Genomic DNA, 19,162 nt, shown 5'->3' with positions numbered 1-19,162 from the left:
AACACCCAACACGGATACGCGTACTTTAAGGGGGAAATATTACACAAGGAGCGTCAAGATACTACTTACCTTGATCATCGGTCAAGGGGGAATTTGTTAACACAGAGAAGATAAATACTTGACTGAAGATCGATTGCAGTTGCATTTTCAGCATTCGACAGCAACGGATAAGGGGGAATTTGTTGATGCAGATTTTGTGTCCGATGTTGTTCAAATAGTTTAGATTTATTTTATGCTGAATTTGTAATAGTTAGTGAAATGGTCAAACGAACATGTATTAACCCGATCGTTTGAAGTGGTCAAATGAGTGGGTTATTTGTTTGACCATGTGTGTTTGCTAGACAAAAGGGGTGTGGCTATAAGTAGCAACCCTTTGTCATTTGCAAACTAAAGAGAGATAGAGAGTGAGTTCATTTGAGAGAGTTCACAGTGAGATATGTGGTTTCGGGGAGAGATCACCACTTGGTCTCTCCCCGGATGTATACTCCTTTGGTATTAGTTCAGTTATCTTGTAATCGGGCCGATTTTTAATATTTTACTACCGATTAATACAAAGAAGTTTTGTTTATCCATCTCTAATCTCTCCCGTCTTGAACTAATCTCACACAAATCACGGTTTCGGTCAAGAAACATGGTCCTACACTTCTGAGAGGACTGTTCATGAGCCGAGCCGAGCCGAGCCAAGCCGAGCTAGCTTGGCTCGGCTCAGATTTGAAACCGAGCTGAAAATCTAAGCTCGGGCTTGGTTTGGTTTAAAACAAGCTGGCTCGGCTCAGTTTAAAACGAGCTGGCTCGGCTCGGTTTGGTTTGCCTCGATTTTAAAAATAAAAATTAATACATAGCTAACAAAATTCAGTATTCTAAAATATTATTCAATACTTCAAAATAACATATTCAAAATAAGTTCAATCTAATACATTACAAGCCAAAATCACGTTCAAAACGCAAAATAAGTTTTATATTTCAAGTAAATACAATATTTGTTAATTAGTATGCCAATCAACCTTTTAAATATGTCAATCAACCTTTTAAATATGTCATAGATATCAAACTACAAGCATAAATACATGTAAATAATAATTACTTTTTTGTTATATATTATATGTATATAAAAATAAAATATATTATAAGTAAAATAATTCGAGCTAAGCCAAGCTACCAAGCGAGCCAAACCGAGCCAATCTGGCTCGTCACGAGCCGAGCCGAGCTAGGCTTACTTCTCGACTCACTTTCAAACCAAGCTATATTGAGCGACTTTTTCCGAACTAAATCCGAGGAAGCTTCGAGCCACGAGTTTTTTTGAACAACCCTACCTTCTGAGTTATCCAATCTAGGTGGTGTAGTGGGATGTTACATTTATCGTGTTTAAATATATATATATATATATATATTGTAAGAACCGTGAGAACTACACCGTACGGGGCGAGGTGGACCAAATTTTTTTTTTCACAAACGTATATGCGTGTATTATAAACACATTTGTAAAAAAAAATCAAAAAAAAAGTTTTTGAGCACCACAAGTGTATGTTTACGGGTACCGTAAATTTTGAGCACCACAAACGTATATGCGTGTATTATAAACACAAACTTGTGGTGCTCAATACTACACACACAACATTTTTTTTGAATTTTTTTTACAAATGTGTTTATAATACACGCATCTACATTTATGAAAAAAAATTTGGGTCCACCTCGCCCCGTACGGTGTAGTTCTCACGGTTCTTACAACTCGAGGTGGTTCTCATTTTAGCGGTCCCCTATATATGTATATATATTAAGAAGATGGAAGAACCGAGAGAACCACCTCCAGTTGTAAGAACCGAGAGAACCACTTTCTAGCCATTAGATTAAGAAGATGGATGGATAAGATTCAAAGTAACTAAAATTAATATTAAATAGATTTTGTCTTATTATCTCTTTAATATTTTAATCCAAAAGGTTAGTTTAGTAAAATTACTCTATTTTGTCTTTTTGTATTCGTTAATTTTTATTACTTTTTTTGTTTTATTATATTACATTTTATTTTTTAAAAGGATTTTTTTATTAAAAGCATTTATACATTCAAATTTTTTTAACAAAACACATTTTTTTGTGCGCCGGTTTTTTCACGCCGTTTTTACGCCCCGCTTTTTCACGCATCATTTTTTAACGGGTCGTTTTTGCATGTCGTTTTTTGCGCTCGGCTTTTTCAAACGTCTGTTTTTTAGCGCGTCGTTTTTTACGTCCCGTTTTACCGCAACGTTTTTTACGTCCCGTTTTACCGCGGCGTTTTTTACGTCCTGTTTTTTTTTTTTTTTTGCGGCGTTTTTATGCGCCGCATTCACGCCCCTTGTTTTAGGCGCCGTTTTATCACACGGTTTTTACGTTTTACAACTTACGTAGAAAAGGTTTTACATTTTACGTTTTACATTAAAAAAAGTTTACGTTTTACGTTAAACTTTTTACGTTTTATGTTAACCTTTTTACGTTTTTCGTAAAACGTTTTACGTTAAGCTTTTAAAACTTTTTTAGGTTTCACGTTCAACGTTTTATGTTTTACGTTAAACTTTTTACGTTTTACGTTAACCTTTTTACGTTTTGACGTAAAACTTTTTACGTTTTACGTTTTTTAGTTTTACGTTTTACATCTTACGTTTTATCTTAAATTTTTTACGCTTTACGTTTTACGTTAAAAAATTTACGTTTTACGTTGTTAAAACGTTTTTAACGTTTACGTTTTACGTTAAAAAGTTTACGTTCTACGTTAAAAACTTTACGTTTTTACATTAAAAAGTTTCATGGACCTTTACAAAAAAACGGGTAGAGTTTCCCCTAATTTTGGACGATCCCGACAATGCAAGTTGTCGTTATAATTTTCAAAATTCAATACATAATAAACGATACAATATAATCATATGAGTCTACTACGTACGTTTATAAATACAAGTTATTCAAAGTTCGGTTTTGCGATAAAATATTAATTAATATAAAACAATAAAATTTATATTTTTCGCCACTATTATTCGAGTATGATGTTTAACCCGCTAACCCAAACCCAAAGCAAGACTAAACCATGACTGAACCGGCTGACCAGCTTTGACCGAGTTGACCCGACAGTTGACCGAGTTGTCTGTTTGACCGAGCTAACCCGTACCGTGAAACCCGAACCAACTGAAATAACAAAAACAACCGGACTTGAATCGACACTTAATCGATATAACACTTGAAACCTGACTAACTTGAACTGAACCGAGAACCACAGACCCGAGAACCAAAACTGAACCGGAACTAAACTGAAACCAAAACCTAAATCGAAGTTACCCGAGATAACACCACTACTGCCACAGCGAAACTGGTCGGCCTGAAGCCGTCGTCGGCGTTGCTCCACCACCATCTTCATCATTGACTTTGCGACACTTCGTCGCCGACGTGGCTGCCAAACAGACTTGAAAAGAGGAGAAAGGGAGTAACCGGGATAAGGAATTGGAGATGTGTGGTCGGGGTTTCAACGGAACAACTTGTCGGCATTGACGCCGGTTCCGGCGTGTCTGCCGAAAAGAATCAGGAGAGGCGGAGGGGGTCTCGCCCGTCGGAGAGGACCATCGGCAGCCGCCGACTCCACCGTTTTGCTGGTCGCCGGTCCGATGTGGGTGTGTGGTTGAGGGAGACGGTGGGTGAGGGTTATGGTTTTGTGGTTGAATTTCTTATGTTGCAAGTAGGATTGAGAGAGGTGTGGATGAATTTCTTGTGTTGAAGGTAGGATTGAGAGATGAATTTCTTGTAATCCTGATGTATAGCTTGAGAGAGAGATACAAAGTTCTTAGTGAAGGCTAGGTTTTTGAGAGATGGAATTTGATGAAGATGAGGGATCTGAGTGAGTGACAGATGAGAGGTAATAGATATGTTAATGAGAGATGAGAGAGGAGAGGGGTTTATAAAAAGTAAATGACTTTAAATGAAGAGAGAGGAAATATTTGACATTTGGGGTAAATTACCAAAATACCCCTTTTTCTGATTGGTTGAGAGTGGTTCTCACGGTTCTTACAACTAGTGGTGGTTTCTATTTTAGTGGCTTCCTATATATATATATATATATATATATATACATATATAGGGTCAGGATTTAGAGAAAACGGTGGGAAGTGTGAGAACGCTTATGGATCGTTAGATCAAAACATTCCACGGACAAGATTGCGCGGTGGCGTTTTCGTAAATAACATCAATTTTATTACATGAGACGCGCTTCATTAAGGGTAAAAGGATCTTTTACCGCTGAGATTCGAAACGCCATCAAATGATAACAAGCCATTAAAAAACGCCATTAAAAACAAAACGCCAAAAATTAGTGATAAAACGCGTTGGATAGATGCTGTCATTTTAATAAAGTAATGCAGGCGAGAGACAATTTGTTCTCATGTATGCTTTACAACCTTGAATGATCTTTTTAAAAGGTGACCGAAGGTCCTTTTTTCCATGATGAAAACCACTAATTTTGTTAAAACTGTCATTTTAATAAAGTAATGCAGGCGAGAGACTCATACCAGTATTGTATAACGACATATATTGTCGCCAAATCTTCTATTAGAGGATCTTCATCTTCTGTTTAAGATCCTTGTGGTCATTAACTTCTAATAGATGCTGCAAAATACAACACATAGAAGTAATCGATTATATTTTTCTCATTCATGGCTGATGAATCTTATGTAAGTTGTTAAAATGATGTGGTACATGCATTTTATCGAATATTTGCTGGATTGCACTGCAAATATAGTAGTTTTAAGAAATCATATCATAATTCGATTATTGTTATTGGGTAATCAAGTAATCAAATAATCAATAATTTTGAAAAAAAAAAACAGAGGTTTGAATTAGCAAACCTTGTGACTCTGCAAATTTGGTGGCTTTTACAATAGAATTTACAAATGAAGAAGAAGAAGATCGGCCGCTGGAGAAGAGGGGAGAGAGAGGTGACAAAGGAGATGCGAAGGTCTGTTTTATCAACACCGTTGGTTTGGTACGAACTGCCGAGGTGACGATAGTGAGGGTTATGGTTTCCTGTGACGGGGACGTTAAACGGCAATGATTGCAGTCTTCACTACGGTGGGTGTTAGCCGATGTGATCATCCAACAGATCTATTAGGGAGTCAGAGAAAAATTAAAACCATCAGGTAATGAAGAAAATTTGATGCATCTAAAATAACTGGGGATCTGTAAGGTTTGAGCTAATAAATAAACATCAGTTCTTCTCAAACCACCTGTAACCGTGTGAGATCATGGGCAGGAAATGGTGGAAGTAACCACCACCTAAGAAAACCGTAAATAACTGCCCTGAACCGCCATGGTTACGGTTATTTTTGTGAGTTTAATTAAGCGGTTCAGATTTCATATCAGCATGATCCGACGGTGGAGATGGATTTACAAAACGGTTAGACTACTCTCATATTGGGTAAAGTAGGTGTTTGGACAATTGGACCCGACCTCATTTTGAGGTTGGGCCAAGTTTGGCTTTGGGCTAGAAACTGATCACTAATGACTTTACGAAGTACCTTTAGGAATGTCTAAACAAGAAGACCATGAAAGGAACCATGTCAACATCACAAATGGTCTGGAAGTGAGATCGTCGATTCTGCCATTACCTTATGGCTTTTGCAAATACCTTTTTTTGTTCTTGTTGAATGCCTTCTTATTCTTGGTCGATTACTTTTTGTTCTTGCCTGGTTACAAGCATCTGAGATTTCTCTGGCCTATTTTAATTGTTATTGTTTGTTAACTACATATTGATTTCTGGTCGATTATCATACTGTTCTTGGTGCACATATTGATTTCTTGGTATCGATTTCTAGTGACTGGTGATAGTTAACAGTTTACACCTTTAAATTAAAAACAAAAATCTAGTACTAGTGTCTATCTGATAAGTGGTAGTATCATTTGAAGAAAACAGAAATTAGTTTTTATCTACATTTTTTAAAATTTTCTGTATGACTTTGTACAATTTCGATCTACAGTTCGTTTACTGGGGTGTTTTGAATTGACTTCAAATGTTATTATAGTAAAATGTCCGGGTGTCAATGAGGTTGTGGTGGAGTGGTAGGGAAAGGACTTGGTGGTCTAAGGGACCTAAGTTCGATTCTTCCCATCCGCATTATTTTCTGCGGCACCTAGTGATTATGGGAGACTAGGCGAATGGGTGGAGATCGCTAGTTCGATCCTTGAACTGAGTGGGTTTTACCTTACCGCACTGTGGTGCATTCGGGCGAGTGGTCACGGGTTTTGGCCCTAGGTGAAGGTTTTCCCCGGTTCGGAGGCGAGTGTATCCCTATGTGGTGAATTTCGCCAGTAGTACATTTAGAGTATTCGTTGGCAATTAAAAAAAAGTAAAATGTACGGGTGGCAGCATATCCTTTGCCTTAAATAATATATTGTAATTAATTAATTTTGACAAATATGATTAAAATAAAGGCAAATTAGATTTAAATAATCCCAACTCACTGTTATTGGCCAATAATAATCCCAACTCATTTAATCACCAGTAATAATCCGAACTATTCACTTTTGTTTGTAAAATACTCCCAGTTAAAAAAACACTAACTAGGTTAAAAAATTGTTGATGTGGCATGCCACGTCACCTGCCACATCAGTTGCCACGTCATCAAAAATGTCACGTAGACAGCCACATCAGTTGCCACGTCATCAAAAAATGCCACATCAACTGCCACGTCAGCAATTTTGCTGATGTGGTATGCCACGTCACCTGCCACGTCAGCAATTTTTAACCTAGTTAGTGTTTTTTTAACTGGGAGTATTTTACAAATAAAAGTGAATAGTTTGTATTATTATTGATGATTAAATGAGTTGGGATTATTTTTGGCCAACAACAGTGAGTTGGGATTATTTAAATCCAATTTGCCTAAAATAAAAGGTGGACAGATTTTGCACAGGATATTTGAACATATTTCCATTATTGCTCTTGTATTGCACTTTTATATTAGCACTTGTGGGGTGAAATGTAAGAGTCGAACGTAATAGTCATATCCATAATCCATATATGTTGTAACCAAATAACACTTAAGATACATACTACATACAGTGGCGAAGCTTGAGATTTCCAACCGGGGGGTCGAAAACGTCTATACCAAAAAATTTCTATAAAACGAGGGGTCAAAAACGTGTATACCCAAAAATTTCTATACAAAAACTATATACTCTCCACTATTGAGCGAAAAGTTCGGGGGGTCGGCCGCCCCCTCCCGCCCCCACTATCCTTCGCCCATGACTACATAGGTAGTGTCTACTTTTAATATCACTACTACAACTATATATGTTATATGCCTCTTATTGATTTTCTTTTTTATTTGAACCAAGTTTTACGGCAACGCTTGAATGCACAGCAGTATGGATGTGATTAGCCTTTAAGCTTGTGAGATTCGTGCCTATGACATGAATACTTCGAAAGCAGGTACATTATCTATATCCCTCCATCAACATTCATATATGGTATTTTAAAAGTCCATAACTTGTGCAATTGCTTGAAAAGGACCATATTATCTCAATTTATTAGGATTATAAGGAAAATGTATGCCTTTAAGAAAAAAAGAACTCAATTTTAGTATCTGCTTTAGCCCCTAGAAGCCATTGGAGCAACTAAGGACGTTGAGGTTATATACATTACGGATACTGTTACACAGATATGTTTGTGCTCGCACAAACAAATCTATAACTTTGTAAAGTTATTGGTACATCCGTGTACAAAATAAATTTTGTGGCTGAGTAGAGACCTTTCTTTCCTCCCCACATGGATAGAAGTAGATAAACTGGAATTAATTCTAATTCCCACATGCTTAACTGACCTGATTTTAAAACTTTTTTAAGGAGCATAGAAAGTTAAATAATTGAGCCATACCAGTTGGTATGTTCTTTGCAGACTCAAATAGTAAGCTGTTACATATGTATAGATACAAATTAGCTAATCAAAAAGTAAGTTTCGATGACTGTCCATTTGTGATTTATCAATAGGTTTTTTTTATCTTACAGTAAATACAATCGGCCACTCTTCAATCATTCTATCACAGAATACACAACATAAAAAGAAGTTAAGAACCTACCACATATAACGTTCAATTTTTCATTTTCAGCAATACTGATTGGTCAATGTACCAAATCCATGCTATTGCTGGTCATTGTGGCGCAATAAATGGGCACGGGCATCCTGGTTGGAAGATCTGGGAGTGCACCTTCAAACTTGAGCACCTGAATTGCTTCGCGGATAGATGGCCTTAGACTCCGGTCAGGGTGTGAACACCATAACCCCACCATCATCAAGTGTTCAACTTCTTTTGGGTCGAATTCATTTTTCAGCATTTGATCTACTCCAGAAAGCAACACACCTTTTCCAAGTAAACCCCATACCCACTCAACCAACCCAAGCTCTGAGTTTGGGTCAACTTTATCTCTGTTGCCTTTTTACCACAAGCTATCTCTAACGCAACCACCCCGAAGCTATACACATCCGACTCTTTGCTGGCTTTTCCGGTTGTTGCATACTCAGGAGCCATATAGCCAAGAGTTCCGGCTAAGCCAGTTGTTTTTAGATCCAGTTCATGATCCATGAGTCGAGCCAATCCAAAGTCTCCAAGCTTTGCGTTAAATCCTGAATCAAGCATGATGTTGCTTGCTTTGATATCATGATGCACCACACATTGTTCACGCTCTTCATGGAGATAGAGTAATGCTAAGGCTAAACCTGCAGCAACGTTATACCTCACATCCCATTTAATAATGCTCTTTTTGAAGAATAGATGAGAATCAAGGCTGCCGTTTGGCATAAACTCGTACACTAGCAAGAACTGAGTCTTATCATGACACCAACCAATTAGTTGCACCAACTTCCGGTGCCTTAAACTGCTGATGATCTTCACTTCAGTCATGTACTCTTTCTTTCCTTGTTTAGAACCCTGTGAAATTTTCTTGACAGCTACCATGATACCTTCACGGGATAAGTAGCCTTTATAGACACACCCAAATCCCCCCTCACCTAACTTTTGGTGACTCGAGAAGTTGTTTGTAGCTAAAGCAAGATCTCTTAGAGGAAATCTTTTGGGTCCTGTTCCTCTATCAAATCATCATTTATTGATGTCAAGGCAACTACATCTTCAGATTCCTGTATAGCGTTTCGCCGTCTTCTCCAAAATATAAAATATGCTACTATGCCTACTATAACTAGAACACAAAGAGGGACTGTTAATCCCATTTCTAGTTTTGTTAACTTGTTTGAGCTATCTTCCCTTTCTTCTATTGTCGTCAAGCTTGAACTGAAATTCCAGTAACGAATAGTGTGTTTTTCCGCATAAAAACCAGTGCTGCCTGAAAATCCGATTGTTGCCTTCTCTGGAAGAACTTCTTTTAGGTCAACTTTATAACAAAGGTTGGTATTATCTGTAGACTGGTTTTCTGTCCTGTAGCGCAAAGACAGGCTCAGCATCTGTGTGGTAGCATTGTAAGACACCCAAGCATCTGCAGATTCTCCGCTATGAAAACTAGCATTCCAAGCAGTGAAATTAGCCGAACTAAGCGAGTTGATGTTGATACCCATGTGACCATATTGGGAGATTAGTGATGAGGTGTTGAAGTGAAGCCAAGGGTGTGACTGTAATTGGTAGTTAAAACTTGTTGTAAAATAATCCCTGTCTAGCTTCTTGCTAGTGTGGATCTATTTGCTTTATTAATTGTCTTTTTAAATGCCGAAACTTATAAAAAAATTGAGCCAGCAAGCAACTAGACCCGAAGCAAAAAGTTACATAATAACGTCTCGTATGTTAAAATCACACCACGTCACCTCTCCTAATTAAGATTACAAAATTTGGATCTATTATTGTAAATCGGATCAGTGCATGTTTTCCGTTTAGTTGCCACTTTATTATAAATTGGATCCTTCTAAAAATTATATATATGTTTAACTAGCTTAAGATCCCGTGTGTTACACGGATTGGTAAAAGAAATTTCTTCATTACTACCGCTGACATTAAATATTATACTTTTATACACGTTAAAACACAAACGAATATATTAGACTACAACGACAAATTGAAATACATGAATATGCAACGATCACAATTCGTTGAAAATCTCTTTATAAACCACATTAGTTGTTTTATCTGAAGGTTTGTCGTTGTCAAGTATTGGTATTTTTACTCCATCTCGTGTTTTTACCCTTGATAAAGCAACATACAATTGAACATGAGAGAAGACAGGTTGTTTCAAGTACAAAACAAATTTAAAGGCGGTCCAGTTTATTTTGTCATAATTTGAAAAGCTTTATAAACTACATTTGTCGTTTTATTAGTAGGTTTGTCGTCGTGGTCCAAAATCAAAAGTTTAACTCCTTGTCTGGTTTTTACTCTGGATAAAGCAACATACAGCTGACCGTGGGTGAAAACTGGTTGTTTCAAGTACAGACCAACTCTACACAGTGATTGGCCCTGGCTCTTGTTGATTGTCATTGCAAAACATACAACCAACTGAAATTGTCACATTTGAAACTCAAATGGAATCTTTTTATCTAAAATTCAAAAGCTTAAACTGAAATGCGAAATAAAATAAAACATTTAAGTTATTGTGCCCTCTAAATTCACTATTAGGTAAACTTTAAAGCCATACCTAAACATGAAATATATCAAATAGGTAATCTTTACACTACTGCTCAAGATCTTCCAAACCCGTTGAATAGAAAACAAAAATTGTTGACAGATCAAACTAACCCATTTTGACCCGTATAGAAAAAATACTCATCAAATATGTAATGACTGTAGGTACTACATTATGGGCAGACACCGGGTCATCCTAATAAGTATCAAATGAGATTCTTTATAGAACTATAAAACATGTAAACTTTTTTTCTGAATTTTCAATAATATAAGGTCACCCGGTAAAAGAGCTAATGGAAACCATATTCATAATTTAAAACAGTACATATAAAAGAAACAATGACTTGTCGAGATCTTCAGATTGTTGAGCCGGTTCTCAGTCTAGGTACTGCTAGAGAATTATGTGGTCATCTTCGTGCATAACTCATACTAAATAAATTTGTTACCATATATGATAAGGATATGACCCTGAAAATAAACTTCCAGTTAAGTTAGATAAGGTACAAATTACCAAGAAAATAAGTTTTCACATAAGAGAAAAGGAATATACCTGAAGTGGCAGAGAGTATGAACACTAATGTGGACTTTAGAGGTGCAGAAAGATTGAACTTGACACTTAAATCCTAATAAATCTATTTCTTGTAGGAAGGCCATTGATTCAAAGTATACATAGGAAGGATTTAACAAACTAAACTCATTTGACATTTGAATCCTTAACACCCTTTTACATGAAAGAAAGAATTGACACTTGAATACTTAAGGATCTGTGTTAGAACACTTTACTGGATCACGGGTCAGTTTTAGTTCCTTTTAATCTCATAATCTCACATGATTCAAATGAGCCAAATCTAAAAGTTTAACTAATAAGAGGACAGGTCAAACAGGTTGAAGGTTTCCCAATGTCTATTTCTAGTGCATAAAAAATCCTGAATCTTTCTATATAAAGATCCAGATTATTATTGTAAAAGTATTGTTTTTATAACCATAATTAGTGCATTAGTTGTTTATAAAAATAACACCAAACATACTCGGTATGAAAAAAGAAAAAAATAATAATAAAAAGAAAGATGAAAAAAAGGTTAGCAAGTCAACCCAACCCGGCTAAAATTTATCCATACCATATTCTACCGGAACCTATTTTGACCCGTTACCCAACCTGCCCACTAATTATAATTTAAATCACTTGAGAACCAACAATTCTTTCAAAGTCTGTAACATATACACTCAACTTTAGCATCTTGAAATCTGTTACATCAATGCGAAGTCTGTAACATAAGAAAAATAGCTTGTTTTTTAATTATAAGCAGAATCACAATATACATAGCTTTCTCTTTCTCTTTCTCTATATTAGTGTCTAAATTAACTTAGTTTAAATAAATTTTGGTTTAAAACTACTATTTGCAACCATTTGATCCAATACTACAAAGATATATTAAAAAGTGGTGATGCACTTGGAACCGACACCTTATCTAATGAAATTGATCCGTTAACGCTGACATCATCATCATTATCAGATGCAACATTTGAACCCTCTACAAATGTAGCAAAAGATAGTTATATTGTTTAAAAAACGAACATTAAAGTTTGCATGTTAAATATTAAAGTTCCATCAAACTCACCCTATGACTCATGATTGAGTTATCTATTTAAAAGGACATCGGCATCATATATTAGCGTTTTATAAATGAATCAAAGTTTATGTTTATTGTTCTTGTTTTAAAAATTATGCAAATTTTTCAACAAAAAACACCAAAACGGCTGCTTTTTTCGACAAAAAAAAACCAAAAAAAATGACGTTTTTTGCCGAAAAAAACTGCCCAAAATACTGCAGTTTTTTTTACTAAAAAATACCCAAAACTCTGCATGTTTTTTCGTGTAAAAACTACCAAAAAATCTGCAGATTTTTACAACTAAAAACCCCCAAAAACTGCATGTCTTTTCGACTAAAAGCTGCCCAAAACTCTGCAATTTTTCGTGTAAAAACTGCCCAAAACTCTGCAGATTTTTGCGACTAAAAACACCCCAAAACTGCATGTTTTTTTGCTTGAAAAATGCCCAACAAAATGCAGTTTTTTTCGACGAAAAAGTGCAGTGTTTTAAATAAATTTTGCAGACCGGTTTTTTCTTCATGTTCATTTCTGCATACCAGTTTTTTTCGACGAAATTGCCTAGCAAGTTTTTTCTGCTTTCGACTAAAAACTGCCCAAAACTGCATGTTTTTTGGACTAAAAGCTACCACTTAAATGGGTTGAAGGTTGCTCAAAGTCTATATTCAATAGACACACACGCCTTAATCTTTCTATTAAAAGAGTTAGATTATAATTATAATTGTAATAGTATTGTTTTAGTAATCATAATAATGCATTAGTTATTTATATAAAAAATAGAAAAAAAGGTTAGTGAGCTAACCCAACCCGGCCGGTTGTTAGTCGTACCAAAATATAACCCATTTCCACCGGCACCCGTTTTCCAGCTCAACCCACTAACTACTGGTAATTTTCATGTCCTGTAGCGTAGTTAAATTTGTGAGATAATTTAAAGAGTTTTAAGAAGTTATGTATCACATACACGTCCTCAATGGCTTACCATCTCCCTTGAACCGAGTCAATTAGGTGGTGAGGTATTAAGAAGGCTGGTACTGAAGCCTGAAGAGAATCCTCTGCTTGGCCATGCTGGTAAATGATGTAGCTTTAAAGTTGATTCTATCCAGCTAATACTTGGCGATTAAACTATTTTTAAGGGCATGCCTACACCTCATTTAGTTGACTTGTTAATGAATGACATACATTGGATAAGCTCCATATGCTGCAGCATACATACTTGGGTCTTGGGTCATTGAGTGGCGTCATCGCGTACTCATAGCCATCATAAATATGCCCTCCATAGTATAGTGTGGCCTGGCCCACCGGTTCCCAAAATCGTTTCTCATCTGCAAATTTTTATATAAATTTTGAGAGATCGGTTTAAAGAATGTGTAAACGTGACATCCTCCATTAACATAAAAGAAATTAATAAAATGGTCAATGTTTTAACGTAGTCAAAGATAAATGTTTCAAACGGGCCGAGCAGGTTTCATCGGGTCAAAGTCGCCTATGTTCATGTAAATGCTTATCTTATCTTAAATCATTTTATTTAGAAGAAGTTAATATGATATTTAGGCTAAACTAATCAGAATCAATCGAGTTCAGTAATCCATAGACATCGAACTTACACTTGAAACTACAACATCCGCGTAGATCCAAACCAGTTTCGAATTTTGATTTTTCTTTCAAGCTTCAAGTCTGGTGATTTTTTTTAAGTATGGCCGAACTAAGAACGATATATATTAAAAATCAACTAACTTCAAATATGAGGATCATGGACAACAGAAAGGCCAACCTATATTCTGCCACATCTATGTCTTCTCATCTCGTTGAGTCTAACCTTAACCACTTGCACCTTGAGCAACGGTGGTGCCATGTCACCAGCCCACTGAGCATTTGGAATTTGAGCAGATCATTGGTCACCCATACCAAGTGCACCTGCTGCAGGAACTGCCACATAATCATCGACATGTTCAATTACCAGAGAATTGTGCAAATAATTGAGCATTTTAGTGAAAAAATTACTAACTTTCATGCCTCTAACGCAATAATAACATCAAATATCGTCTACTCTTCAGCCAAATCTTCGGTTCACATAGTTGTACCCAGACATTTTTATAATATTCAACTTGAAAAAAGACGTATATCAAAGGAAAAATCAAAGTGACTTTTACTCCAAGCTTCAAAATTAATGCCACGCATATGCTTGTTGAAGAAGAACAATTTTTTTTGTTCCTGTGCCTGTGGATGGAAATCAAACATCAATAATATACCGATACAAATTGTTTCACAAAATTTATAAATCTATTTATAAACATGCGAATAGTAAGATCATTGAATAGTGGATCCCTGTACTATTGATTAAAAAAATAAATAGCAACATCATGTGCTTTGGGATCTTACAAATAGCTTAGAATGTTCTCGATTAATATAATGTATCCCAAAACTGACCCAACCTGTAAGAAGCGGGTTAATTTGGGTGAGTTTTCCTTACCTTGTGGGTTGATTTGGACAACTCTAAAAAAGGTGTATCAGTCAAACGGGTCATGTAGATTATATTACAAATGATAGAAGAAGTCGCAGAAAACCACCAGCTATCAACATTAGAATAAAAGGATTTTTATTTTTTAAGACCTTACCGACCCTGCATACTACCATAGCCAAGGAACTGGCAGCCACATTACCAGCAAGACAACGTTTGGTAAACCATGATTCTGGTATTTGTGACAGCGCGATGTTGCATATTTGTGTATTAAGCAAACCCGTGTATTGCGTCTCGCTAGATTGCTGAAGAAAATAATGTTCCCGAAACTTTAAATAAAAAAACTTAAACCATGAATAATAGATTATATTATACAAATAGCTTAGCATATAACTTAAAATGTTCTCAATTAATATAATGTCTTGCAAAACTGACCCAACCTTTAAGAAGGGGGTCAATTTGGGTGAGTTTTCCTTACCTCGTGGGTTGATTTGGGCAACTCTAAAAAAACGTATCCGTCAAGCTGGATTTTGGTCTCTAGATGGTTGATGACCGGCCAACACTTAAACTTGTCATGACAGAAGCTTTTTGAATCTTTCCTTAAGACATACATGTACAACAAAGGAGGAACCATCATATATATAATTAAATACGAAGCTAGAACAGAACTAATTCTATTTACTCGTAAACACTTAGAAGAAATGAAAAATAGACAAACCAGGATGACAAAAGCAGTTATGATCAATTGACAGGGTATAGCAGCATATGTTTTCACTTTTTGTGCAGAAGTGATTATCATTAACTCAACTCGATTGAACTCTCATTCCTCTAAACAGACATTTAATCAACACTTAGGGGGCAAACTTTAGGGATCACTATCAAATGTTTAACATCCCAAATCTAGTTAATCGACTATAAATCAGGTTAATTTCAAGAAACAATAAATAACAAATGTAGAGCACTACTCAATGGAGTGTGGCAGCAACTGAGATAACAATTCAAATAAGCGATTATATATTCCAAACCAGCAAATTGCGAGCCTGATTAAAATTGAGTGGCATTAGGTTAGAAAATTAAACATATAATCATTTTAATTGACAAACAGAACAAACCTTATCCAAATTGAACTTCTTTACTATAATATATTTATTAAGAACAAACCCTAGATCTATGATATCAACCAACACAAAAAAATTTCAGACGATTAACGATTAGATTAACTGAATACCTAAATTTAAGAATCAACAGAGTGCTGGAAGTGAATAACTGTGTCTTTTTTTATCAATCTTTTTCAGCCCTTCGACAAAAAGATAGAACCAGGATTCAAATGATAGATCTTAGTAACTTAATTCCCCCTACAAAGCGTCCGAAAATAGTATAAAAACATTCGAAAAACAATTATCAAAATTGAACAATTAGACAAATTAGTTCAATGTAATCTTTAGCGATTGAACATGTAACACATCATAATCGGAAATAGAGTGCTCATATTAATCAAGTAGCAAATAACAAAGAGAAAATTATTGACTTCTGTTACAGCACCTGATTCTGTAACAGAAAATTATTCACTACTGCAAGTTATTCTATTGAGATTACCATATTAATCAATAGTGTAACCACCACAACTTCCTTCATCTTTGACTTCTGTTACAGCACCTGATTTTCTCCAATCTATTTTGATTCAGACAACGAATCACCTGATCGAAAAGCATACCGATCACTCTTAACGGAGGACAACTTCTTCATTGCATCAACCGTCTTGACACCATTATAAGTTGCACGGTACCCTTCATTAATCAGGTCAGCGAATTGATGAGTCTTGAATGCCAATATCATCAATCTCCTTTGTCATTAAAACAACATTAGCTCTAGCCTTTAGAAGCTTCTCAATGAATTTAAATCGCCTTGCTTAAACTAACATAGAACCAAAAATCCTAAAAAATGAACTTTAATATGTTTTTTTTTTTCTAACATGAGCTGCAACATCCATTTCACAACCCTAACCGTGTGAAACACCACCCTGCCTTTTGAAAGAAATCAAATTCATCATTACAAAATTCCACAAACTGTAATCTATTACCTAATTAATCAGTGACAAAGTATTAATTGGTCAAATAAGATTAAAGCTGAAAGAATGAGGGTTTCCCTAAAATTAAAAAAAATACATTCAGATCGCATATTCATAAGAACCTCAGTTCACAATCGAGTTGCATCAGGCATATAATATGGGTATATGTTATAATTATCAGAAACAAAAAAAACCCTACTTTTTCCTCCAATTTAAGAGAAATCAAATTATAAAATACATAATCAACAGTTTTGATCTAAAAGGCGAACAAATCGCACACTTCATAAACCCTAGGTCATAAATCAATCTACCGTTTCAGTTACTCTAACCAATTTGATAGAAAAAAGAACACATACATCAGATTATTGTTCAAGATCTAGATGAAATCGAATAATGAAAGCGTACCTTTGGAATCGCCCAAGTAGAATACAGAGGGATTTAGGGTTCTTGATTAGAAGAAGCTTCAGTTTCAATTAAATAGAAGAATAAAAAAGGAAACTCATAGGACGACCGCGTGAATGAAAAAGAGGAGAAATCAAAATCCCGCTCAAAACCAATTATCAGCCTTTAGAGCATGTCCATATCATCAAAATAATTGGCTAAGAATAAACCTTGTGGCTTAAGAGAATTCATTTAGTATAATAGATAGATGATTCTTAACGCAAATGAAAGAGTTCTCCTTGATAGGTTCCACCATTCATTCAGTAGGAATATGTCCGTTCTTGAATTCCTTCTCATTTCTCTCCTTTGATATCTCCCATATATAGTTGTGAGACACAACGCCCCAATAAGCAGTTTCCAATCCTTGGAGCCTTCCATATAAAAAGAATTTTGCAGCAACAGTTTGTTTTATTGAAAGTATGGCTCCCCTTCCTGTTAAAAAAAAAAAAAAAAAAAAAAAAAAAAAAAAGCGAGGCAAAGCAATACATGTTTTTCAAGATGAGGATGAATAAAATAAAATCATTTGACTGAATATAATTATTTTACAAATAATAAAACTAAATATTCTTTGAAGTTTCGATAGTTGGTTTAATTAATAATGTCCACATCTATACATATAATAAAGTAAATCGTATGAAGGACACATGTCATTAAATAGGAAACCCTTTAATGTGTTTTCCCGCCTAAATACAATTATATTCTAGATAAATACTTTAAATTTCAAATATATCTGCTTTTATAAATCCTAAAATTAAGGAAGTTTAATTTTAAAATTTTGAATTCCAACGTATAATATACATATGTGATTGGTTTTTTCTTTTTACTAAAGTAATTCCCTGATGCTTATTTATTTAATTATCACTTAATCAGTTAATCTTTAATCTTTTAATTTATCATTACCTTTTATTAATAATAATAGGATTAATTTCATATATACCCTTACAAACTTGAAAAATTTCATATATTCCCAGCAAAAAATGAAAAATATCATATATACCCTTACAAAAACCAAAAATATCATATATGTCCTTACAAATAATTAAAATATCAAAAATACCCAATTTATTAAAAACAATCTAATAAATAGTCACTTTACACTTTTTTTTAACTTTTAAGTTTTCTTATATGTTCATATTTTTATATAACACATTTTAAGCTTAAATTTATTTTTACCCTTTTTTTTGTTTTTATTTTTCTATTTTCATATTTTTATATAACACATTTTAAGCTTAAATTTATTTTTACCCTTTTTTTGTTTTTATTTTTCTATTTTTTTCTATACACAATAGTATTATCCATATATATAATATTTAAGCTAACTAAATTAAGCTAGAAAAGAGTAAATATAATATATGAAGTTAAAGGTCATATATTAGATTTCAAAGTAATAGAACGTCTTACTCTCATATTAAATAATAATATATTAAATAATAATATGTTTGCTCCTCTCTCCTTTTAAATCACAATATCAAATCATTATTTTTTCCGCTTCCCCCTATTCTTAACCGATTGAATTATATATTATACAACCTGTGTAATATATGGTTTTATTCAACCTAATACACGGGTTTTTTTTTATAAATATATTTACCTTTTTATTACTTAATATATTAAATTACATTACATTTATTCAACCCGTGTAACACACGGGGTTCTAACCTAGTTATCCAATAAAGCTAAAATAAACATTAGCCCATCTCCAAACAAAACGTGGCACACTTTTCGGTTATAGGGTATGTTTGGCATGAAGCTTTTAGAAGCTTTTAAGAGCTTCCAACTTTAAGTTTTTAAGAAAAAGCTTATACTCAATAAAAAGTCTTGTTTGTTTGAATTTAAGCTTTTAGGTTAGAAGCTTGAGGAAAAAATAACTATTTTAACCTCTATTTTAACCTCTAAAAATAAGGAACTTTTTAATGCACACTTTTCGGTTATAGAGTAGTAGCGTTTAGAAGGAGCTACAAGCTTTTAG

General features: G+C 34.6%; 1 long non-coding RNA gene and 1 pseudogene across 3 annotated transcripts; both read right to left on the bottom strand.

Moving 5' to 3' along the window:
* Nucleotides 1-7,902: 7,902 nt before the first annotated feature.
* LOC110901739 lies at nucleotides 7,903-12,250 on the bottom strand (annotated as a pseudogene).
* Nucleotides 12,251-13,448: 1,198 nt separating this feature from the next.
* Nucleotides 13,449-16,914, bottom strand: LOC118485961. 3 transcript variants are annotated; one of them, XR_004877749.1, is made up of 4 exons: nucleotides 15,163-16,914; nucleotides 14,232-15,013; nucleotides 13,998-14,152; nucleotides 13,449-13,548 (listed from the first exon to the last, which is right to left on the bottom strand). It is a non-coding gene; the product is annotated as an uncharacterized LOC118485961 (long non-coding RNA). The 3 variants fall into 3 exon arrangements; XR_004877748.1 differs by having other exon boundaries at nucleotides 14,232-14,989; XR_004877747.1 differs by having other exon boundaries at nucleotides 14,232-16,914.
* Nucleotides 16,915-19,162: the final 2,248 nt, after the last annotated feature.

Source organism: Helianthus annuus, chromosome 13 (assembly GCF_002127325.2).
Source record: "Helianthus annuus cultivar XRQ/B chromosome 13, HanXRQr2.0-SUNRISE, whole genome shotgun sequence".
Taxonomy (NCBI): domain Eukaryota; kingdom Viridiplantae; phylum Streptophyta; class Magnoliopsida; order Asterales; family Asteraceae; genus Helianthus; species Helianthus annuus.
This window is presented reverse-complemented; position numbering and strand designations above follow the sequence as displayed.